Below are 18783 nucleotides of genomic sequence, written 5' to 3'. Positions count from 1 at the left end.
GCATGCCATTTTTAGTTGAATTCTGGCTTCGTACGGTAACCAGTTTAATGCTTTCAAGTGTGGAGAGATATGGTCGAACTTTCTCGACCCGGAGATCAGTCTTGCAGCTGCGTTGAGGCATGCTTTTAGAGGAGCTGTAGACAGTTTGGGTAGGCCTGCTAAAGTAGTGCAGCCATAATCAATCCTCGAGATTACCAATGATTGGATTGCTAGTTTTAGATCCGCCTGAGAAATGTAAGGTTTCATTTTTTTAATGTAGTTCAAATGAAAGCGGGCGCTTTTAACCATTGTTTTGATATGGGATTTCATGTCAAGGTTCTCATCGAGTATGATTCCTAGTGATTTCGCCGAATCAACAAAGGAAGGGGAGCAGTTTAGCGCCGTGATCATTTTAGACCATTCCTTGACCTCTGTGCGGTTTCTAGGAGGAGAGATTAGTAGGAATTCTGTTTTCTGGGAGTTTAGCTTCAGGTGATTGCTTGTTAACCATTGTAATGTAGTTTGTAACGCCTCGTTCATTAGCTTGATGTCTTCCAGAGATGCGATTTTAATATATAGCTGTGTGTCGTCCGCATACATGTGAAAGGCTATTTTAGAATTTCGAAGAATTTCCGTAAGCGGTTTGACATACAGGTTGAACAATGACGGAGATAGTGTGGATCCTTGGGGGACTCCAATCGTGTTAGGGCATGCACGCGACAGAGTTTTTGTTGATAAGGAATCTTTGCGTCCTATTTTTGAGGAAGGAATCGAACCAATTCAGCACATTTCCCGATATTCCCATCCTGTCCTGAAGCCTGGCATGGCGGCGGGCACGATTAAGGCGGTCACTTGCTTGCATTCTAGAATGCTTAACGAAGGACTAGAACCCCTCACGGCCTTAAAACAAACATGGGAGGAGAGTGTGGGGAAGCCCATACCGGACACAACGTGGGGACAGATCCTGAGGAGGACATGGAAAGGGTGCAGGAACGCTCGATTTCAACAGGTGCATTTTTTCATAGTGCATAGAGCTTACCTTACCCCAGGGAGGATTAGGAGATACTTCCATGTGGAGGATGCGAAGTGTCCTAGATGTTTGCAGCCTGGAGTGGAGTTGGATCATATGTTATGGTCCTGTTCGAAACTGGGGTCGTATTGGTCTGAGGTGGGGGCGGTGCTGAATGGAGTAACTGATAGACAGGTAGAATACGACATAGCGGCCTGCCTTTTGCTCTGGTTCCCTCACACGAAGACAACGAAAGTCACTAGCAAATTTATTGATTTAGGTCTTATTGTAGCCCAGAGGGAGATCACCTGGCACTGGAAGTCGACAGAGGGGCCATCTAGCAGGCGATGGGCTACTGAATTTCATAAATGGGATCATAGTGAAAGTACTGTAAGACTTAGGCAGGCTTCTCGCACAGCTAATGTGAAAAGTATGGAAATGGCATGAGCGTGGGAGGGACTGGTACAAACACTGAGAGACTCCCAAGATAGCGAAGGGGACTAGAGTATGAGATTCTTGCGCGGGATTCCATATGATATACGGATAGACGAACATGGATCCTTCGGTGCTGGTCCGACCGGAACGGCCCTGTAGGCCCACACCAGCAGTAGACGGGGGGGAGGGGGAAAGAATAGATAGGGGTCCCACCTTTGACAGAGAGGATGACTGACCACTGAGTGCCGAGGATGAGGGTACTTGAATGGAGTGTATATGAACAGGGCTCACCTGATTAGGGGTCGACACGTGGTATTGGCCTTAGATAACACACGCAAGAGGATATTCGTTGGTGGGAGAGGGTCACTGCAGAATGATGGCACTGTCTGTCTGCAACTGTCATTCGTGCGATGGGACGAGTTCTTTGTTGGGGTTAGGGGTTGGGCAGATATAGAAAAGCAGATACTAGAACACCTGCCGAGCAGAGGTCGTTGTTTCCGTTGTAATATTACTTTTAAATGCTTACTATCGATCGCCGCCCAGCCTCCGGGATGTGGGCTGAATGGCTGTGTAATGACTCTTTTGCGACCTGCGTATGATATCTGTTGGGGGTAGGAGAGCCAAACCAAACGATTGTAATTTGTTTTTGAATCTGCAATAAAAATTATTTTTAAAAAAAATACACTTAACCCAGACCTTGAGCTAGGTACTGTGTGATGATAACTATGGCAGAGAATTATCACAGGTCCCAAAGGCAATCACTGTAGGAACAGAAGTGAGACCTCCCTGTAACCAAACTACCCACATCATTAAGAGCTATTTTCAAGGCTTTAAAAGGCATGGGAATGGAAAAGGATAAGGCAGAAGGCGACATGGGTAATCCCATTCAGTTACAGGGTGCCTTTCAGTCATATCAAGTAATAAAAGGACTTAAAATGGACTCATCATTATGACTCTGTCAATCACACTTGAAGTCCATTGCATGCCCTCTCCTATTGAGTTTCTCTGCGACTCCTGAATGTTCTGAGATCACACCGACTGCTGGTACTCAGACAAGAGAGAAAGCCGTTTGCTCTGCGCCTCAGGGAGGAGACAGCTATCTTACCATTTAAGAGTGGTATATGGGAGAGGAAGCTAGTCCTTTATCCAGTCGATATTCGTATCTTTTCGTCAGATCTAAAGTCATCCTTTCCTCCAGTCATCAGTATAGCCGAAGAATTTGATCAAGTCTCAGGTTATGAGATAAATGCAGAAAAAACCGAGATCATGACCTGGAACCTGCCAAAGGGAATACACCACATTAAAAATGAGATGAGGTATCTGGGAGTCAAAATTGTACCCAATATTGACAAAATAGATGAGGTAAATCTCCTAAACACCCTAAAAGAAAGTCAAAAATTAATGAGATCTTGGGCTCACCTTCCCTTAACTATTTTAGGTAGAGCTAATCTGATTAAAATGACAATTCTCCCTAAGGCAACATTTCTTTTTAACACCATTCGACTACATTTTGATAATCAATAATTGATAGATTTCAGCAATCAATCAACTCATTTGTCTGGATGTATAAAGCAACCAGGATCTCCTGGAAAAAATTACGGCGCAGAAGGGAAAAGGGTGGTCTCGCATTACCAGACATTCAGTATTATGCATGGGCGTTCCAATTGACCCATTCGAGAATGTTGCTGAAATCTCCAGATGTATCAGTCAGGGGAAGATGTTTAAAGCCATGTTAGATCAGGCTGGACTTCTGCATGGAGGTTTTCTTTTCAAATATGGGGACACATTTTTTTTAAAGAAAGTAAGGCTGAAGGTTTTAAGGGGTGCTATACAAATATGGGCTAGACTTAGAGCAGTAACAGGCATTGAATACTTTTCAAGATCAGCTCCATTGTGGGATAGCCCGGGGACACCATGCTGTTTAAAATATGCTTTGCCTGTACCTTTAAAAACAGCAGGGCTACTAACATGGGGTGATTTAACCGAAGATGGCTCTTTCCTACCTTGGGCAACTCTTAACGAGAAATTGGATGAAGGTATGTTAGATTTAAATACCTTCAATTAAAGAGTTGGTCCCAGAATCAAAAAACATCGATAGGGCGGGGAAATGTCCTAGAAGAGCATCTGTTAAAAAAGTTAGCATGGAAAAAGGAGGTGTCATCTTCTTATTGGTTAATTGAGGAGGCCATAGATGGGAATTTTAGATTAGCAGGGGAATTATGGGGGAATCAATCCCGGGGGTAGATTGGGCTGAGCTCTGGCAGACTTCCTATGGGACTCTGTTTTCAACGGTAAAACCAGCATGGCTAAGAAGAAATCATTATTTCACTACTCACAGGGCCTATTTATCCCTGGCTAGACTTTCTAAGATGTCTAATGGCCCACCGGCCAAATGTAAAAATGCAACATGGAAAGAGCCCCGGATACACATATGTTTTGGACTTGACCTGCAATCTCGGAATACTGGGAAAAAGTGGGGGCTACCATAAAATCCATTTTAGGATACGCACTATTCATCAAACTTAGCCTAATCATTTTTGGCATCTAAGAGGAAATAACGGGTCCTACTAGAGGCTTTCTGTTTTTTGCTATTTTGCTGGCTAGGCGAGAAATATGTAAGAGATGGGCTGAGGCTCTGCCCCTATGCACTCTGAATGGCTTTCCTTACTTTTTTGAACATCTAAGATGGATCTGGCAGATTAAAAAGTAACAAGAAGAGAGCCATTTGGGATTGCCTGATAATCTGGGCATCAGTCTAGACAATCTATTGAGATCATGTTTTTATACCACCTTTTCTTTTGCCATCTTTTTTGCCACCTTTCTTTGCTTTTGTTGTCCTATGATTAAGCCTCTTGGGAAGCTCTCTGATTGTGTGGGACCCTGCCGATATCACAGGTGCATCAGGTTACGGTGAGTTAAGGCGGGAGGGCGCCCTGCTACAATTTTTTGTCCCTCAGAATCAGGGGAGAGAATGACCACCCTCGCCTTAACAACGAGAGATCAGCAACAGGTAGGAAGCTTGTGAGCCACTGTTAGGTGGGCAATAGTGGGTTGGGGCAGTACCCCAAATCAAATTAAATCAAAGTAAATCTTACCTCTCCAAGTGAGCAACAGTGGCTACTCGTGGATCACCAGTTAGCTGGGGTCAGAGGCGAATGAGGATTAAAAAAAAGAGCGAAAGCAGGGGAAGTGAAGATACACGAGTAAACGAGAAAGGATATTTAATGTTTGAGGTCACGTAACTGCAATCAGAATTCAGGCAGGTTGGAGAGCCCAGAACGACCTATAAGGCTTCAGCCTTTACCATACTCTCTACATAACCCTTCAAATTAATAGGGAAACAGCCATTACAACATGGCTGTTACCACGCATAGCCTTTACATCGCGGTTATTACAACGCGTCTACCATTATCAAGCATAGCCATTACCACAAGTGATTTTACAAGGCATATGTGTTTTCCAGGAATGCCTTTACTATGAATTACGTTGGACAGGTATGAACAGTTAGGGCATATGAATGGTACTGGTGATAAGGGCATATGCGTGGTTCAGGTGGCAAAGGCATATGTGTGGTAATCGGCATTGTTAAAGGAGACAAAGCTACCCTGATTAACACCAATAAGACCCTTTCTCTTCTACACTTTTTTTTCCTTGACGGAATTTGGAATGTGCTTATTACAAATGCCTTTTTGTTATATGTGTGATGCTCTGCATCTATAGTTATTTTCTATGCATTTTGTGTCTAATTAACAAAAATGCTAACTTGAGCATCAACCTAGTTCATAGAACTCAGATAAGCCACCATACCTCAGCAAATGGGAACCCTGGAAATCATGTTACCCAGCTTTCCCTTAAAGTCTCTGTTAAAAATTGGGTTACTGGGTGACTGGGGTGTGAGCCAAGCAGCAACCACAATCGTAGTCAGGGAAAGGGACAAGCAACCCCAATTCATCCCGTGCGCACCCCCTGGTACCTTGGCACAGAGCAGTCAGTCTTAACTTAGAGGAAGTGTGTGTGTAAAGTGTTTGTGCAACATTTCAAACAAAATCGCAAAAGAGTACAAAGTTCCCCCGGGGAAAAAACAAGAGGTATATGTGTGTTTGGGAGTAGAGAAGAAGCAGGGAACAGGATGTTCCCTTATTGGAACTAGAAGACCTCACACACCCAGTTAACTAGGTGTCATGCTTCATCATTGGTCTCCTGCTCCTCGTCAGACTGGCGCTGCAATGTCCGACGGGCGCCATTGGCGCTCTTTGTTGGAGTTCTTTGGTTCCAGCCAATGGTTGAGTGCGTGAGAGGGGTCTGGTGAAAGTGTAGTCATGAGGGAATGGTGATATTAAAAGAAGGTGGGTCTGTCTTTATTCACGTGGCTGACTCCCTTAGTTAAAAGGGGTGGGAGGGGAGATAGGGACTGTGAGGGGCACAGTGGACTAACTCAACCCTCTAAATAGGTCGACATGTTTCTTGCCCAACTGGCAATTCTTCAGGACCTCGGGTGCTTGGTACTACACAGTGAAAACCACAATAAAATAAAAGGAGAGAGATACACCCTCACTGGGTCAATCAGGGGGCAGACCAAGTGGTCCTGCTCTAGCGGGGAGACCTAAAAGAAATGTGTAGAAGTAAGCTGGGTGTGTTGACAGTGGCATTATCTCAACAGCAATAGGTCAACACAGTACTCCGTAAAACACACATACACAGTTTTAAAAAGAGGGATGTATCAAAAGATACACTAGATGGGCATCTCAAAATAGTATGTCCATAGCCATATCAATATAGTGTAACAATAATAAGAACACTTATCAATGGGGGAAGAAGATGTCACAAGGTAACGAATGATGGGGCTAGTTCTTATCCTAGGAGTATCACTAGTGGGCCCTGCAGTCTGTTCCCGTGGGGCTGCTCGATAAGGTAAGGTACCTGTAAGAAAGAGACATACACATGCACACAAATAGTGTACTAGGTATCAGATTAAAGTTTGGGAAGGGAGGGGAAGTAAGACACACAGGTCAAAAGGCCAGTAGTGAGGCGGTGGAGACGAAAAGGCCTCATAGTTAAATGGCCCGGAACGGCTCGTTGTTGTACCCGCCACCACCTCCACGATAGTACCGAGTGTAGCCACGCCTCAGAGAGATCCCACATGGATGGTGTGCATGGCACCCCCCGCCATATCGACAGGTGGACACTCAGGGGATTGGAGGAGGCCTGCCCTGTATAGAGCAAAAGGTACCATCATCACCCTCGTAAGGTAACAAGGCGATGTCTAATCGGATTCCTAGCTCTCCATGTGATCCCCTGCGGCCCGAACCATGACAACCACGGGGAGCCGAACCACACACAGACCATCACAATCAGAACCAGTATCCGTGAGGGCATGGGGTATCTCGAAAAAGATCCCCGAGGCTGGTGGTAGGGTATCGCCAACGAGATTTGTAGGAGAGCCGCAACCAAACAATGGCATTCTCGATTGCAAAACGGACGCACCGCTTACCTGTAGCGCGAGCAGCCTGGGTTCGAAAACCTACCCACACGCAAGGCGCCCCGTCGGTAGCGCGGAACAGCTGGTGCCGGTGTACCAAAACAGCCGGGACTAAATAGGATGTCCCGCACTTCCGCAGTGAGAACCCCGCTGGTGGGCGTGGTCCTCTGCACTCCTGTCTGCGCACGCGTGGGCCCGGTGGACGCGTGTCATGGGAGGCTGCTGATGTTAAAAGTTGAGATAGCGGCAGCCATATTAACGGGGGGTAGTATACAGGGAAATAAGTACCCACCCGGGAGTGCATAGGGATTTTGCACCCAAATCATGCCAAAATTATCATTGTGTGACCCCAGTGTCCCTTGGTGATAATTACAGGGTAAATGGGGGATGATGTTATCGCTAAGGATCAATAGTTGCAATTCAGGTGGACACGTATCATGGGAGGCTACCGATGTTATTTGTTGAGAATGCGGCGGCCATATTAACGGGGGGTAGTATAAAGGGAAATAAGTACCCACCCGGGAGTGCATAGGGATATTGCACCCAAATCATGCCGAAATTATCATTGTGTGACCCCAGTGTCGCTTGGTGATAATTACAGGGTAAATGGGAGATGATGTTATCGCTAAGAATCAATAGTTACAATCCAGGTAAGAGGTGGATCAACATGGCAAATTGCTATTCATGGATGATAGTGATTGGTGGACCTTGTTCAGATAGAGGGAAAGCAGGGCAAGGTTGTGAAATTGCTTAATGTATGCCAGTGAATGGTAGTATCAGAAACACATGGGGGTTCATCTAGCAAGTGATGCCAAGGGACAGAGTCATTAAGGCCCAGTGTGTCCAACTGAAGGCGATGTATCCATCGCTGTTCGATCCTGAACAGGGCTTGTTGTGTGATTGACGGGTGAGACTCCAGTACTAGCCACTTGATACTGTCTGCTTGGTGGCCATGTTGGACATAATGTTCATAGAGTCTTGTATGGGTTTTCGAGTATCGAATATTGCTCTTGTGTTCCATGATTCTTAGTTTGACCTGCTTCATAGTCATGCAAATGTCGTTTTTTCCACAAGGGCAGATCAGCAAGTAAATACATCTGGAACTATTACAGTTTGTATGTTTATTCATGTGCCAGGTAAAGGTGTCCGATAATTTAATATCTTTGCATTGTACATTTCAAACAGTAAAACAATGAAAACACCACAAAAAAGATCCTACACCAGATTTACAAAAATTGATCGGAATTTAATGAATTGACCATGAACAAGACCAGAACGAAAAAGATCCTATCAGTTGAAACGGAGTTACGATTTTTTAAAGAATAAACTGCAAAATACTGCCTAAAAGCATAAAACCCCAACTGTGATTATCTGGTTGCGCTGGACTGGGTCAAAGTGAAAAGTCAGGCTGACCATGATGAGGTACGGCTCAGATACTCAGCGCTCTACTTAAGAAACGATCAGCCGACCCCACCGACCTCAAGAACTACCGCCCCATCTCGCTGCTCCCGTTTCCTGCAAAAGTCACCGAGAAGACCGTCAACAAGCAGCTGGCCGCCTTCCTCGAGACGAACGGATCACTCGATCTCTCGCAGTCTGGCTTCCGGGCCAACCACAGCACCGAGACCGCCCTGATCGCAGCCACTGATGACATCTGAACCCTGCTCGACAACGGAGAAACAGCGGCCCTCATCCTCCTAGACCTCTCCGCGGCCTTCGATACTGTCTGCCACCGTACCCTAGTACAGCGCCTCAGCAACGTCGGAATCCAGGAGAAGGCACTGGAGTGGATCATCTCCTTCCTCGCCGGAAGGACACAGAGAGTCCGCCTCCCCCCGTTCAGATCAGAAGCCACCGAAGTCATCTGCGGCGTTCCTCAAGGCTCCTCGCTCAGCCCTACCCTCTTCAACGTCTACATGAGCCCCCTCGAAGCACAACCTACACATCATCTCCTATGCCGACGACACCCAGCTGATCCTCTCCCTCACCAACGACCCCGCCACCGCCAGAGACAACCTACACGAAGGGATGAAAGAGGTAGCCGAATGGATGAAGAACAGCCGCCTGAAACTGAACTTGGACAAGACGGAAGTCCTCATTCTGGGATCTTCACCCTCTGCCTGGGACGACTCCTGGTGGCCCCCCGCCCTAGGCAGCGCACCCAAACCGACAGACCACGCACGCAACCTGGGCGTCATCCTGGACTCCTCCCTCTCCATGACCAGACAAGTCAACGTCGTCTCCTCAACGTGCTTCAACATCCTTCACATGCTACGAAAGATCTTCCGGTGGATCCCCACCGAGACCAGGAAGACAGTCACCCAGGCCCTCGTCACCAGCAGCCTGGACTACGGCAACTCCCTCTACGCCGGGACCACCGCCAAACTCCAGAAGAGGCTCCAGCGGATCCAGAACGCCTCAGCACGACTCATCCTGGACATCCCCCGTCGCAACCACATCTCCGGACACCTGAGAGACCTGCACTGGCTCCCGGTCAACAAGAGATTCACCTTCCGTCTCCTCACCCACGCACACAAAGCCCTACACAACCAAGACCCAGGATACCTCAACAGCCGCCTCAACTTCTACGCTCCCAAACGCCAGCTTCGATCGACCGGCCATGCCCTCGCTGCCGTCCCCCGCATCCGAAGAGCCACCACAGGGGGAAGGTCCTTCTCCTACCTCGCCGCCAAGACTTGGAACTCCATCCCGACCCACCTCCACCTGACCCAGGACCACCTCGCCTTCAGGAAGCAGCTCAAGACCTGGCTGTTCGAGCAGTAGCGGACCCCCCTCCCCTAGCGCCTTGAGACCCTCCGGGTGAGTAGTGCGCGATATAAATGCCTTGATTGATTGATTGATAGATACAGTCCCAGATTAATCCAGCGGAATTTTTACCTTCTCAAGTTTTGTTCTAAGAGTCCTGTTAGCGTTAATGGGGCACAGCGAGCACAGAGAGGGTCGTGAGGAGCAAGGAGAGCGTTGCGGGTGGCAGTCAGCATGGTGCGAAGAGCAGGCGAGGTGTCACGGATGGGTGGGTTTGAGCCTCACATCGGTGGTCCCTGCAGGCTGTCGATGATGCTGTGCAAAGAGATGGACTGGCTGCGGCTTACGCTGTATTTCTGATGCAAGCAGCGCAGTTCCGGTGTGAACAGGCTTGTTCATGATCAAAAAGAGCCCAAAAGCTTGATTTAAAGAGCCTGTAAGCCACACCAGGGGTCCAGGACCGGAGAGGCACCACTTGGTGGTCAGAAATTCACCGAAGATGGGTCCAGGAGATGTTGGGGAGCCATTTATGTCCCTGAGAATCAGATCAGGAGGCCAGCAGACTAGCCCTTTGAGTCACTTTAAAGTCCTGGGTTCAAGTTGAAGTTGCAGGTCCAGTTCTTCTACCGCCGGCAGTAGGTGAGCACAGTAGGGTATACGTTTCTTCAGAGCAGCAATCTAGCAGTGTGGCAGTACTTGTAGCAGCACAGCCTTCTTTCTGGCAGACTATCCACAGGTCCTGAAGTGTACTGAAGAGTTGGTGTCTGAGGACTTTCTTTTATACAGAAGTGTGCCTTTGAAGTGGGGAGAAGCTTCTAGAGGCTTGCTTTTAAAGTGGGCAGATGCCCTGCCTTTCTGGCCCTGGATCCAGACTAACTACATGGGGTATGCAGCCCTTTGTGTAGTGATAGGACACAGCTGATTCAAGTACAAGTGGAGTTGTGCCAGCTCCTCCCTCCCATCCTGCCAGTGATGGCCAATACAGTCACGCCTAAGCTCCCATTGTGTGTGCCTGTCTAGGAGGAATACACAAAGCCCAACTGTCACCCACACCCAGTCGTCTGACCCTTAGACAGGCTGCAGGCACCAAATTGCTAAGTCAAGATAATGGCAACTTTCTAAAAGTGCCATTTTCATAATTGTAATTTAAAATCCGACTTTACTATTAGTTAAGATTTTAAATTAGGATTCCAGAGACACCAAAAATGAACTGGTTATCTCTTCCCATTTTGAAATGACACTTACAGAATGTAATAAGGCAACTCCAATGCTATCCGATGGGTGAGATAGGACTTGCAGTAGTGAAACATGTATTTAAGAGTTTTTTACCACTGGTACATGTAAAAGGTAAAAGCAAATGTCATAGTTTTTAAATACATTGCATCCTGCCCTCTGGGCTGTCCAAGGCCTACCCTAGAGGTGAAATATATGTATTAAAAAGGTAGGTTTGGACCTGAAAATAGGTTTATTTTGCAAGGTGGAAATGGTAGTTTAAACTGCGTACACAGGCTCTGAAATGGCAGACATGGGGCTTGTTTAAAGGGCTACTTAAGTGGGTGGCACAATCAGTGTCTTTCGCTTCTCGCCTTAAATGCACCGGTTATGCCCAGACATGGGTCCCCGGCTCGCTGTGCCACTGGATTCAAGCTAGCCTGGCTGATGAGGGTTGATACCCGAAATCGGTCCGAGGATGCTTGTTTCCAGTCCAGTGAGGACCTGGCTTGCCAGTACGGGCTGGACTCTTCCCATGAGGCACAGGCTCAAGACTGATTTGCATATGGCTGGGTCTGAACTGGGGTGGCTTGGTGAGCAAATGAACAATGGATTTATCCCATATCTAGTGACTGGGGGTGAATGTTTGATTTGCACTGCATTCCGTCTATCATCTGTGTGTCTTTTGCAGATCCATTAGTAGCATTTATTTTACATTATTTGGACACATGTAGTGCCACTTTACCAGGGACTTATAAGTAAGTTAAATATGCCAATTGAGTATAAGACAATGTTACCATGTTTAAAGCAGAGGGCACAAGTCCTTTAGCACTGGTTAGCAGCAGTAAAGTGTGCAGAGTCTTAAGGCCAGCAAAAACAAAGTCAGAAGAAACCGGAGGTCTGAGGGGACAAAATTAAGGGACACCTCGCCAAGGATGCCAGGTCTAACAGTCTCTCTGTTAAAATACTTCATGTCCTGTGCTGTGTCTTTAAAATATGTATACCCAGTGTAAAGGCTACCTTTACTGCACTCTACAAAATTTACAATGTACATCTCAGAATCTTTTTTCAATCTTTCTATGTATCTGTGGATCTTTTTCTAATTGAACCTCCCACATAAAAAGATATGTTTTCTTATCCTAGTATACCTCCTTGGCCTCTATATCTGGAGCCAACAATCTATATTACCTTCAAACCTAAGCATAGATTTCATGAGTTTTCTTGTGAGGACCCTGCCTGTAGTTCTCTATCCTATACCAACAATCAAATGTTCCAATGTTCGATTGTCAGGGACTTTCTCAAAAATGTTTGTGAGGCCAAGAAGACACATTTTAATACATCAAAGCATTTGTGTGTCTCCTGGTTTTGTCAGCTATGCCTCCACCTGTACCACCATTTCGGAGTACTGTACATTATTGAATTGCTTCTGATCCTTTGCTTCGGACATGCTTCTCTGCAAATTCATGGTATTTTTCCTGACCCTAACTCTTTCTTCTCTTACAATATTAAGGCTGTCTGTCACATTATTTCTCATATACCCTTACCCTTATTTGCATCCAAAATATATATTTCCAGGTCCATCATAGATATGCGTCTCATTGGAAACGTTTTTTGGTCACCGCCATTCCTGAAGGTGTTTTTGTGATTCCAGTTTATCAAGAGATCAGAGACTGAGGGCCCCTGAAGTTGATTACAGCCATAATAACCATTGGATGCTTGTAAGACTGATTGCGGGCTCTGACATATATTGCTTTTCAAAGTATGTATTTTAGCCAGGTTGCATACGGATCAAAATGAAGTAGCCAAATATCAAGTGACGTATCGAAATTTAAAACAAATCAAATGTTGAGGTGAGGCTCTAGCTTGTCCACTAGATACTTCAGGGACCATATAGAAACACTGTGAAACTGCAGGCAACAAGTACCTTTTAGAGTTATGTGTACGGCTGCACTAAGCTCGCACTTTTTGTGCTCCAAAGTTTATAGCCCAAAGACATCTTATAAAACAAGCACTGGTGTTGCCAATAGGTCTCGCATTAGGAAAGTTTGACCTATTGGTATTGTAAATGACAAATTTTGTATTTATGTGTTGGTTTTGAAAATAGCAAAATGAATAGCTTTGTCATTTACAATGCCAATAGTTTTAACTTTTGCAAATGTGAAACCTATAGCATTTGTAATGCAATATGTGTCGTATTTACGTGACTTAGATGTATTGATATTACAAATAACAATGGCTTTTAATTTTTTTAATAATTAATACTTAAATAAAAGGTATTGTAATTTATAATTGCAATAGCTTAAACTTTTGTAAATAACTTTTGTGAAGATTATGTTCAGTGTATTTTATTGTGACGAAAATCCAAGAACAGAAGTGAAAAAATGTAACATCTTTTTATGACATTTTGTAATAATGCTTGAAACATTGACAGAACATATTTGAACCAGTTGTTGTTGAATGGCTGCACAGATTGATGCTGTGGTGGCGCTGAGTGATGTTGTGGTGGCAACGAGTGATGCTGTGGTGTTCAGTGGAGCTGTTGTAGCGCATAGTGATGTTGTGGTGCCCCTGAGTGATGCTGTGGTGCCCCTGAGTGATGCTGTGGTGGTGATGAGTGATGCTGTGGTGATTCAATAGATAGAGTGAGTGTGATAGATAGATAGAGGGAGGGTGATAGAGGGAGGGCGATAGAGGGAGGGCGATAGAGGGAGGGCGATAGAGGGAGGGCGATAGAGTGGTAGAGTGAGGGCGGTAGAGTGGTAGAGTGAGGGCGGTAGAGTGAAGGTGGTATTGTGGTAGAGTGAGGGTGGTAGAGTGAGGGCGGTAGAGTGGTAGAGTGAGGGTGGTAGAGGGAGGGCGGTAGAGTGGTAGAGTGAGGGCGGTAGAGTGAGGGAGGTAGAGTGGTAGAGTGAGGACGGTCAAGCTTCTGGGGTGCAATTTACCATTTACCATACAATTCTACCATTTAAGGAGTCTAAAATTTAGATCAGCCTTATGAAGATTTGGGAGTGCAAGGGACTCCTCTCCACAGTTTGTTACACCACTTTAACAAACATATCACAATGACAACCCAACCCACTAATTAACAAAATGCACATTTCCGGACTGAACTTCGTAGAAACGAGGTATTAGCTGCAGAAAAGATGTGCATGAAATCAATCGCACCCCAGCATGATAAAGTGTGGAATAACTGTCCACTACGAGTACCCGGAAAGATGTGTAAATAGAATCTACTACATTTTGTACGACAAAGTATATAAGAATGATGCACGCGTATCAAATAGTGAAATGCATTCATGACATCCGTACATAACACAATGAAATTCTGACCCAACATTGAATACCAATTTATAATTATCACATCTGACTTTCCTCACTGACATTCTGCAGAGCACTGGTAAATTTCTGTAGAAAAACTCTAGCTGTGATAGTATAAATTCAGGCCAAAAGGTCAAAATTCAGGACTAAAGGTCCTTTTTACAGACCCATCTGAGGAGGGCGCACGATTATAAAATATACAGCTGACAGAAGTGCAAGCCAAAATAGATTTATGTTCTGTAGTTGGATTACACATTGGAGTATTGAGCAAACATTCACATATTTAACGTATTTAATGATGAAAAAACTAGCAAGCCTACACCCCCCAGCAGAATGTGACAGCTGACCTTGAATGATGGTGCCAGGAGCAGCGCTGTGCTTATGGACGTAGAATTAGAGTTCACAGACTGTTGCACTGCTAGAGAGTGAAACTGAGTGAGAAATGATGGTGAGAAAGGAGGACAGAAGGATATCAACAGAGATGGAGAGCCCGAGTGTTGGAACAGTGAGAGTGAACAGTGAGAGAAGGGGAAAAGCATGGTCGGCCAGCTGAGAGAGAGGAAGAACAGATGGTGAAAGTTGAGAGAAAAGACTAAGATAATATGGGGCAGAGAAAGGCGTGAAAAAGATGCAGAAATATGCTGAGGGCGGTGGAGAGGAGGTGGAAAAGAGGAAACAGTTAGAAGGGCAAATAAAAAAGAGAAAGCATGTGGGGAGAGAGGCAGAGACCATGGAAAGGTGGGGTAGAGGAGGAAACAGATAGGGGAGAGCTGGGTGGGTGAGGGTGTGGCGTAGCGGACAGGGCTACTGACTTTGGAAACCCAAATAATAAAGATGAGGGTTTTTGCATAGGTCAAAAATATTTTAGAGAAACCCTGACGTGCATTTGCACCAATGTAAACTCACTTCCGTGTGCATGACGCTCACCGGTCTGGGTAGGAGGACACGCCTTGGCATAAACATAAAGGGAGTTCACCCCTACTTTTCCAGGGACACTCCAGTAAGCTTCGGGATTCCCGGAAAACTGAAAATCTGCACTTGGAAGTGCGAAGCAGGGAGTGTAGATTGGGGCCGGGTTCTTGTCTGAGTGCATGCAGCCAACGGGATGAGATGTGTCACATGAACTGTGGCTTCTAATACAGAGGATCACACGCGAGGACAGTGTGTACTTTGTGTGAGAAATGCATTTACCGAATGGGGCGTGGCCATGTCGTGTCCTCCAAAAGGAGGATATTTATGGGCCCCAGAGAGGCTTGGCAGGCCTGCACAGTCTCCCTGATGTTAACCAACCTCCTGTGAGGCTTGCCAAGCATCTTAGAATGACAGTTCTATTAATTTATCGTTTAAAGTAAATACTGAGCAGATGTGGCGTAAGAGACGGACCTGCCAGTTTTTGAACTGGGGAACCAGGTTCGAGTACCGGTTACGGCTCAACATCCTGTGATCCTGGGCAAATCACTTTATTTCCCCGTGCTTTAAAAACGCCATGACTTTGTGTAATGTAACTGGTGCTCGGCTAAAGAGCCTTGATGCTCTCGGGCCAATATACCACTTCTCTGCTATTTCTCAGTGATGTAAATAAAAACGGTTGTTACTGCCCGGGGCAAACTTCGGGAAAGTGAGTCGTGATTCAAACATCTGACTGCACCATTCACGCCTGGATCTCGGGTATCGATTGGAAGGGAAAACTGTCACTGCCTCGCCCACTGTCATTCAATCAGGCAGGCCCAGTTTGTCATTTCAACAACTGGGGTACGAAGGGTGTTTGAAGTTTAGACCCCAAGCCAGGCCTGCGTGTCTGGGAGGGGGCACTTGAGCAGAACAACAATGCCCCTTTCTTTCCTCTCAGATGGCAAACTTAGCCTTTTGGAAAAAGAGAAACCAAATCTTTAGCACTGAAAGTGTTAATCAATACCGTGGCACTTCAGCAGCATGTGTGGTGGGGTGGGGGAGGGGGTACAGAATGTAGAGTTTAGGAAGGAAACGGGGGTGGGGGATCTTACACTCGGTGTAAAATATCCTGATTACCAAAAGCTAAACACAGAAACAGGTGAAGGAAGCAGGGCTCGGGGTGGGAGGTTGACTCTCAGGCGCCATTTACAAACTCCTCAGCGCCACTAAAACTACGGGCCTTCTCCGTTCGCTCAAAATGTCTGCTCTGCTGAGGCTCAAACAAATGGGCTTTGTTGTGGTTTTAAAGACCCACTCATATGAAGCGTCTTGAGATGCGATTGCTATGTCTTTTTTTAAGGTTTTCGCTGCTTTGTACAAGGGAAGAAGTAGATGAATTGTAAATTATAAGCAAGTGTGGTCATAAGTGAGCAAATACTGCAAGGCCCCTGGCTTAGCACTTTAGACCGCGCCTGGCCCTTCTGTCTGCCAGAACTGTAAAAACAATAAACATCAAAGTTTTTCACTGATCAACTCTCACGATCTCTTCTCGCTCGCACCACGTGAATATTTTGTCAGAGATTCGGGAAGAATAATTGATTTCTTAAGAGCGCCGGGCTTATTTTTGTTTTTGTACAAAAGTTTTCCCTGGCTCTATTTACACTGTACAAGCAACTTGGTTGGGTTTGCTTGTGTATAACGTATATTTTCTCTTCTTTATAGCATTGTAATACAGTTGGCTTTACAAAAAAAGTGCAGGTGACAAAATTCTCCCAGTGAAACTTGTAATGCCGTAGATATTCAGACCACTAGTTTGCCGCTCCTGGCATTATTGTTCAGTTGGACAAAAGTTAGACACACTTGGATGCGTATAGATGTGATTTATTGAAGTCGTTTCAAATATCAGAATAACCAAACTGAGCATATGTAATAATAGTTCACTTACTACGTCAGTCTTTTAGATGCAATGCAAAGTTTTTTTTATACAGCCTCTAAAAAATGTAATGGTATGTAAAAAAAAAAAAAAGCTTTAAAGGGTAATGTTTATAAATGATCAAACCACCATGCATATCCCTTTCACGCAGAATGCTTATAAACGCGCGAGTGTGTAAATATACAGCTATAAAGAAATGTAAAAAGCACATTTTGCCGCTTTGACTTTTGTATTTCCAAGGTTGAATGAAATGCAACGAGGGCGCATTAAATATATGAACTCTGGTAGGAACGTGCTGCATTATTCCATCTGGCTCGGCATTTGCAAAGTTTTAAGTGGGTGAGCTACACTTTAAGAGCTGTGGTAAAAGTTTACCAAAAGATTGTATCGCTCGTGTGACCCCCTTGGCTACTTTGTGTTTGCCTGACCGAATAAGTATAATTCGACGTGGCATTACAAAAGTGCACGCTAATAAAGTGGTTTTTTGTGTAAACTCTTGAGATAAGTGTCTCGTTCACGAACCATCATGTGTTAACATTACAAATACCAATACAGTTAATTAAAGAAAGGCAGTTACAGATGGACCCTCCAACCATCCAATGCGTGCTGTGCAGCAGCTTCCAGAGGACGTAAGCCCAGAAGGTCCAGGATGGTGGTCGAGATGTCGCATAAGTAAAAACATTGAAGCCACGCCCCCAATGACATCAGACGAACAGTTACGCCAAAAAAACAAGACCTCTTAAAATCAACTCTGACACTACTTGGCATTTTGAGCAAGGTTTCCTAAACATCGAGCTGTTGCACCGAGATCATACACTTGAAAATACAAGAGCAAAGACAGGAGAGAAGAGCTGATACTTGGAGATGTGAAAAGAAAGGTAGAGAGGAACTGGAGTAGAGGGGATGATGAACAGACAGTGAGAGACAGGGAGACAAAACGACAGAAAAAAAGATACATGTGAGGAGTGATGAGGGAAAGTAGGGTAAAAAGGTAAATGCGTGACAATAGCGAAGACGTGAAATGAGAGAGAACGGGTGTAGCAAAGACCGGAGAGAGAAGCAAAGACGGGAGAGAAGAGCTGATACTTGGAGATGTGAAAAGAAAGGTAGAGAGGAACTGGAGTAGAGGGGATGATAAACAGACAGTGAGAGACAGGGAGACAAAACGACAGAAAAAAAGATACATGTGAGGAGTGATGAGGGAAAGTAGGGTAAAAAAGGTAAATGCGTGACAATAGTGAAGACGTGAAATGAGAGAGAACGGGTGTGTGAACAGGAAGAGCGGCCGGGAAACTGAAAGTACGGCCGGCCAGCCATGGTTAATTAGGGGAGGAGACGCCGCAGAGCGCACGCTGGGCGAAGCCCTTTGATGTGCTGTGCGGCCGTTAAAAAATGCAATTAGGAGGGAAGGAGGCTGATGCGCGTGCTTGTTTGGTCACGTGATTCACGTGAACTTAAAGAAAACCGCACCAAGAAGCCCTTGGTTTGACGAGGATTTTGAGCACTTGAATTCTTGCTCCGCTCAATGCGCTTGCGCGCATTGATAGGTCGCGAGACCTAAAAACGAATTCAGAGGTACCCTTTATTGTCCATGAGCTAGCAAATGTAGCACATCATGAATAGACTAGTTCAGGGTTCATTTGGGCTTCACGGGCAAATAAGAGGGGTCTCCTCCTAGTCTGACACCACTAATTAGATCGGGCATCTTCTGGAGAATTCAGATAAAAAAAATGTTAATGCCCAAAAATGCTGCATGAAGGG

General features: G+C 45.5%; 1 protein-coding gene across 1 annotated transcript in view; it reads right to left on the bottom strand.

The window, feature by feature from the left end:
- Positions 1 to 18783, bottom strand: part of RELN (reelin) — a 1675658-nt gene that overhangs the window by 1059945 nt on the left and 596930 nt on the right. The gene's annotated exons all lie outside the window — the stretch shown is intronic.

The sequence above is a fragment of the Lissotriton vulgaris genome, chromosome 1_1, assembly GCF_964263255.1.
Source record: "Lissotriton vulgaris chromosome 1_1, aLisVul1.2, whole genome shotgun sequence".
NCBI lineage: Eukaryota > Metazoa > Chordata > Amphibia > Caudata > Salamandridae > Lissotriton > Lissotriton vulgaris.
The sequence above is the reverse complement of the archived record's forward strand: the minus strand, read 5'-3'. Positions and strand labels throughout refer to the sequence as shown.